Below are 6276 nucleotides of genomic sequence, written 5' to 3'. Positions count from 1 at the left end.
TATATGTATTTTTTTAAACACGGGCAATTCCCATGAAAAGGGGAAATATGCAATGTCCTGGAGGTTGGAATTTTTGCAGATAAACAAGGGATAGAAAACAGCCAGCCCAAGCTGCTTCATTTGGCATCAGTGCATGATGGAACACGCAATATTATTATTATTATTTCCTTGTTGACACAAGAAATGTAAGGCAGCTGCTTGCTTGGAGCTTAAACTCTGCTTGAACTTCAAAATATTTGATTTGCGAAATCTGAGTTTCTGCACAAACCTCAGATTGTTCCAAAAGGGTTTTTTCCTCACCCTCAGTCCTGACCTAAGGCCAAACCCATTTTGCCCACAAAATGAAAAGCCCAAGTGACAACTCAGATTCTCAACTGGAACATTAATTTGTTTGACAAAATGATACCTTAGAAAAATGCCTTAAATGTATCACTGTAGCTAACAGCCCAAGCCTATGCATGTCTACTCGGAAGTAAGTCACACTGTAGTCCATGGGGCTTACTCCTTCATACACGTATAGTTCTGCAGCCAGGGTTTCTTTGGAAATGTTAACGGGATGAATTAAACACCAAATCATTTGTTAAGGCAGCGTTTCGGTTTGCTCTGAGCTAGTCAGCTTGAAGAAGAATGCTGAGTAACTGAAAAGCTTGCTTCCAGGCTGTTAAAAAGATTCAAGCAGGAATAATATTAGGATCAACACTGATTCATGATGCTGGCGTAAACATTTAAATTTCATAGAATGATTCCTTACTTGGGATGTCAAAAGAGTTTGGTGGTTGCTTTTTATGGAGAGAAAAAATGGTTTAAAGGGGTAGTGCTTTCCGCTTGAAGTTTAAATCCTAAGGTGGTGATGGAGAAAGGTTTTGCCAGACGATTGATTGGTTGATTTCCTGCCTTTCCCATGCCAAAGCAAATGCCCAAGGCAGCTTACAAATACAACCTATCACAATAGGTAAAAAGAAAAACACCAAATAAACCATTAAAACATTAATTTTAACATTCTATAGTAAACATAAAGCAAAACAGAGCAAAATCTAACAAATATTGTTGAACCAATGAGAACAAATTAGTCCAGGGAAGCAGTCAAATCACAGCAGTATTTCAGAGGCACAGAGGGCAAATATCCACTCAGCAACCAAATGCTAGACAAAACAGGCATGTTTTGAGCCCTCACCAGAAAGCCATGAGAGAGGGAGTAGTTCTCAATTCCCCTGGAAGGGAATTCCATAGTTATGGTGTCACTACAGAGAAGGCTTGGCCTCCAGCTGCCATCCCCTCACTTGGGACAGAGGTGGCACTTGTAGAGGAACAGTCTCAGATGATATAAGAACATAAGAACAGCCCCACTGGATCAGGCCATAGGCCCATCTAGTCCAGCTTCCTGTATCTCACAGCAGCCCACCAAATGCCCCAGGGAGCACACCAGATAACAAGAGACCTCATCCTGGTGCCCTCCCTTGCATCTGGCATTCTGACATAACCCATTTCTAAAATCAGGAGGTTGCGCATACTCATCATGGCTTGTACCCCATAATGGATTTTTCCTCCAGAAACTCGTCCAATCCCCTTTTAAAGGCGTCTAGGCTAGACGCCAGCACCACATCCTGTGGCAAGGAGTTCCACAGACCGGCCACACGCTGAGTAAAGAAATATTTTCTTTTGTCTGTCCTAACCCGCCCAACACTCAATTTTAGTGGATGTCCCCTGGTTCTGGTATTATGTGAGAGTGTAAAGAGCATCTCCCTATCCACTCTGTCCATCCCCTGCATAATTTTGTATGTCTCAATCATGTCCCCCCTCAAGCGTCTCTTTTCTAGGCTGAAGAGGCCCAAACGCCGTAGCCTTTCCTCATAAGGAAGGTGCCCCAGCCCCGTAATCATCTTAGTCGCTCTCTTTTGCACCTTTTCCATTTCCACTATGTCTTTTTTGAGATGCGGCGACCAGAACTGGACACAATACTCCAGGTGTGGCCTTACCATCGATTTGTACAACGGCATGATCTAAGTGGGCGGGCTGGAATGTATGGAAGGAGGCAGTGTTTCAGGTATCCTGGACCCAAATCATGGAGGGCCTTGAAGCAGGGCTTTTCAAACTGGGACGTCATGATGCCCCAGCCTGCGGGCCCTGGCCCCTGCCCCCTTAAGGAGGTAGCCTTAGGGAGGAGGCAGCGGCGCGAACCCCAGGATCCACTTCCGCATCTACTTTCACTGCTGCGGGAAGCCCTGCTGCAGGTCGCGCCGGGCTCCCCGTACCCCCGGGGTGTACCGAAGCCCCTGCAGCGCCCCCTGAGTGGTGCAATCCTGGGGATTGCGCCGCTGCCTTCCCCCGCCCCTGCTGCCTCCCCCCTCCTGTGCACACAAGAACTTATAGTGGCTCTCAAACTCTCCCAGAGAGTTTGAGAACCACTGCCGTAAAGCTTAGAACAAGCACCTTGAATTGGGACTGGAAGCAAATGAGTAGCCACTGTAGCTGCTGAAGCAGTGGTCCAGAAGAGTCATGTCGTCTAGCCCCCCATAATCACCTGAGCTGCCGCATTCTGCACTAATTGCAGTTTCCAATCTGTTTTAAAGGGGAGTCCCATGCAGAGCACATTGCAGTAGTCCAGTCTTGAAGCTACTGAAGCATTAGACCTGAAGTAGGGTGCAATGATCCCAGTTGACACAGAGAACTATTGGGATGGAAAAACAATTGAGATTTCATTTTGTAAGTATGAAATCCACAGAAATCAGAAATGGTCTTCAGAACCTGATTGAAATTTACAGGTTTGCTGAGGCAAAGAGAGAGACTGTCTGTTCAAACCAGTTAATCAGGGCACTTGTGCGATCTTCTGCTGTGGCACTAGATGGTGCCAGTCCTTCATGAGTCAGGTAAGACAGGAGTTCTCCAAAGCCATGAAATATGGCCACTGAAGTCATAATGACCTAACTGTTAACCATGAGAGTTTAACTGAGCATCCATGTGTAGAGACAGTCTACCTCTGGATCTCTGATTCTGGGGACAATGAATAGCAGATGGCAGTCATCCTCCTGTCCCATTTGTGGACTTCTCAGAGATATCCAGCTGAGAACTATTGGAAGCAGACTGCGGGATTAAATGGACCATTGGCCTAAAAGGGCTGCTCTTGAGTTGTATGAAAGTTAAATATAGAACCTCCAAGTTCAGATGCAGTATACCTGTGGGTAGCAGAAGAAAGAAAGGCTGCTGACTTCATGCCCTGCTTTGGTGCTTCCCAAAAGCATCTGGCTGACTGCTGTTAGAAACAGGATAGTGAAGTAGATAACCCACCTTGGCCTCATACAACAAGGGCACATTCTTTTGCTCTTATTTTAGATTATTACTTGGTTATGCTTCTGCGTTTGGGTAGTCTTTGTATTGAGTTTTGAATCAAAAGTGCTAGGAAGTAGCAATGGGCACTAGATAATGTCTTGTCTGTTGTCTTGTGTGTTTGTTCCCTGAAGCATTTGGTGGCCCACTGTGAGATACAGGAAGGTGAACTAGATGGCCTTTGGCCTGATCCAGCAGGGCTCTTCTTATGTTCTCAATGCACAAGGACTGGAGACTTAATGTGCAAGGACTGGAGACTGTTTTTGGATGGGATGCTGGTCTATGAGGTCTTGACCTATCCCCTGGACCCTCAGTCCAAATCCAGACTTTGTATCCTCATAGATTTTTTCAGCTGTAGCGCAGACAATCTCAATTTTGTGTTCAGGTGGTCTGGGATTTGAAGGACCCAGACCAACGTACCCCTGTCCCCAGCCCACAAACTCCACAATCTTTTCCCTGCTCTAAACCAAACCAAGCAGAAGTCCGCCACCCCACCCTGGTTCTTGCTGTGAAATTTCCCAGAATGCAAACGCCATCTGCACAAACAGCCTCTGTGTTGCTAAGCAACCAGGCAGGCGGCTTTGGGGTGATGGTGTTCATGCTGCAGAAGCCCTCTCCACACCCATGTGGCCCACCCTCGCTTCCAGCCATGGGTCTTGTGTTGCCAAAGGGGCACAGGGCGGGGGTCAGGCTTTATAAAAGCATCATTGCACCTGTGACAGATGCACAAGTTGCTTTGCTCAACCCTTTGGGAGGGGGGGCAGGAGGCCTAAAACAACAGCTAATCCTCACGAAGCATCAACATTTGCCTAGAAGGGCCGACCCATGCTGGTTAAGCAGCATTAGCCCAGCAAGCCAGAAAGAAGCTGTGCATTGACTCATACAGAGTGGGTGGGTTTTGTGAGAAGCTCTCACACTCTTTTGAATCCAAGGTACTGAAAACATGTTTCAAGGCTTGGAGAGAAGCAATAGTAGTCCCGGGGCTACACCCAGTGGGGCCCATCCCATCAGCAGGCTCTCATGGCTGTGTAGACCCATGATCCCTACCTCACCGGGCTGCTGTGAGGATCAAAGAAGGGGAGACCACCCTGATCTCCTTGGAGGAATGGTGGCATAAAAATGTGAAAAATAAATTTTGGTGGCCATTGTAGCAACCAATGAGCCCTCAGGGACTCCATGCCTTCTCTGCAGGGTTTTTTTTTCCAGGGCTCCTAGCAACCTATAGCCAGCACTGGACAGGCACCTAGTTAAAAAAAAAAAGTGACATAAATTGAGTCAATGCTATCAGTGACTTCACACGTAACAGGTGAGATGCATAGGCTGCTTATACTGTTGTATCAACATGTGTCAATGCATTTTGCCCACCAAATTCTCTCATGCACTACCTACAGTTGAGCATTATCTATCAAAACACATTAATATCAAAACACACCAAGCTGCCTGGGTCTTCTGGAAAGGCGGGACATAAGTGTCTTAAATAAATAAATAATACCAACTGATATTAATAATCATATGCAGGACTCAAATATCCCAAGAGGTCAAGCACAAATCTTACCTTATTTGTTATGAATTTACCAAATGGTCCAGTGGTTCAAAAAAAAATTGGAGGAGCTTAGATATTTGGGGAGAAGAATTTGGGGGAGCAGGTTCGTTTCAGCTTGCAGTGGTACCTCAGCGGTAAGATGCTAGCAGGGACTATCCCAGTTCATCAGCATTCACCTACCCAGCTCCACCAACATTTATAAAACTGTCTAGAATCAGCCATTTTTGACCTTTTTCGGCAGTAGCATAGCTAGAGGGGGGGCCAAAATGGTAAGTACTGCAGGTGCCACAACATGCCATGTAAGCACCCACATTCCATCAGAGCCATTCTGGCCAGCAACAGCAACACGCAGGAGACGAAATTTGGCTTGGCAAGCACCTGTGCATTGCTATCAGTGCCCAGAATGGCTCTGATGGTGAGTGGGAGGGGCCACTTACATGGCACGTCGTGGAGCCTGCAATAATAATAATAATAATAATAATAATAATAATAATAATAATAATAATAATAATAATATACAGTATTTATATACCGCCTTTCTTGGTCTTTACTCAAGACTTTATTCAAGGCGGTTTACACAGGCAGGCTTATTAAATCCACGCAGGGATTTTTACAAATTGAAAGAAGGTTCTCTCTTTCAAGAACCACTACATTCGAGGTGTTACACTCCAATCTGGTTTGACATTCTGGCCTCCATCCTCCCACGCTCCGAGCAGATGGAACAGCTCAGCTGCAGCTTGTCAGCTGCTTCAAGGTCGCACAGTGCCGGTGGCCTTGAACTGGCGACCTTGTGGATGTTAATCTTCAGGCAAATGGAGGCTCTATGCTCTAGACCAGACAACCTGCCCCCAATACTTACTGTTGCGCCCCTCTCTAGCTACTCTACTATCTCACGGCACACTGACAAGGCACTGAAATTGTCAAGGGGGCTCACATCCCCCAGTGTCCCTACTTGAGTCCCTTCCCGTAAAAATAAAGTTATTATTATTATTATTACTAATAAATTACCTCCCCCCAAACTCCTGTGGCACACCTGTGAACCATTCACGGCACACCAATGTGCCACAGCACACTGGTTGAATATCACTGGCTAGATAACTCTCCATATTATGGGAGTGCAGCCTACATGAGGAGGGTATTTCAACCTGAATGCATCCTGCCAGAGCTCAAATGAGCCTGGATCCCCCAACTTCTCCCTACTACTCCATATCCTGAGCAGTGGGTGGGCTCTGCACTGAAGCCACTCTGCACAGGATTTGGTGAACCCTTGTCTTTAGGAACATTGTCCATTAACAGGACCTGATGCATGAAGTGAGTTAACCCCTGCCTTTCCAAGTTCTTGCCAGTGCTGCTCATGATATATACTGGAAGCAGGTGTGCAGAACAAAAACAAAGAACCCGAACTCTAT

Source organism: Tiliqua scincoides, chromosome 8 (assembly GCF_035046505.1).
Source record: "Tiliqua scincoides isolate rTilSci1 chromosome 8, rTilSci1.hap2, whole genome shotgun sequence".
Taxonomy (NCBI): Eukaryota; Metazoa; Chordata; class Lepidosauria; order Squamata; family Scincidae; genus Tiliqua; species Tiliqua scincoides.
Note: the sequence above shows the minus strand (reverse complement) of the source record.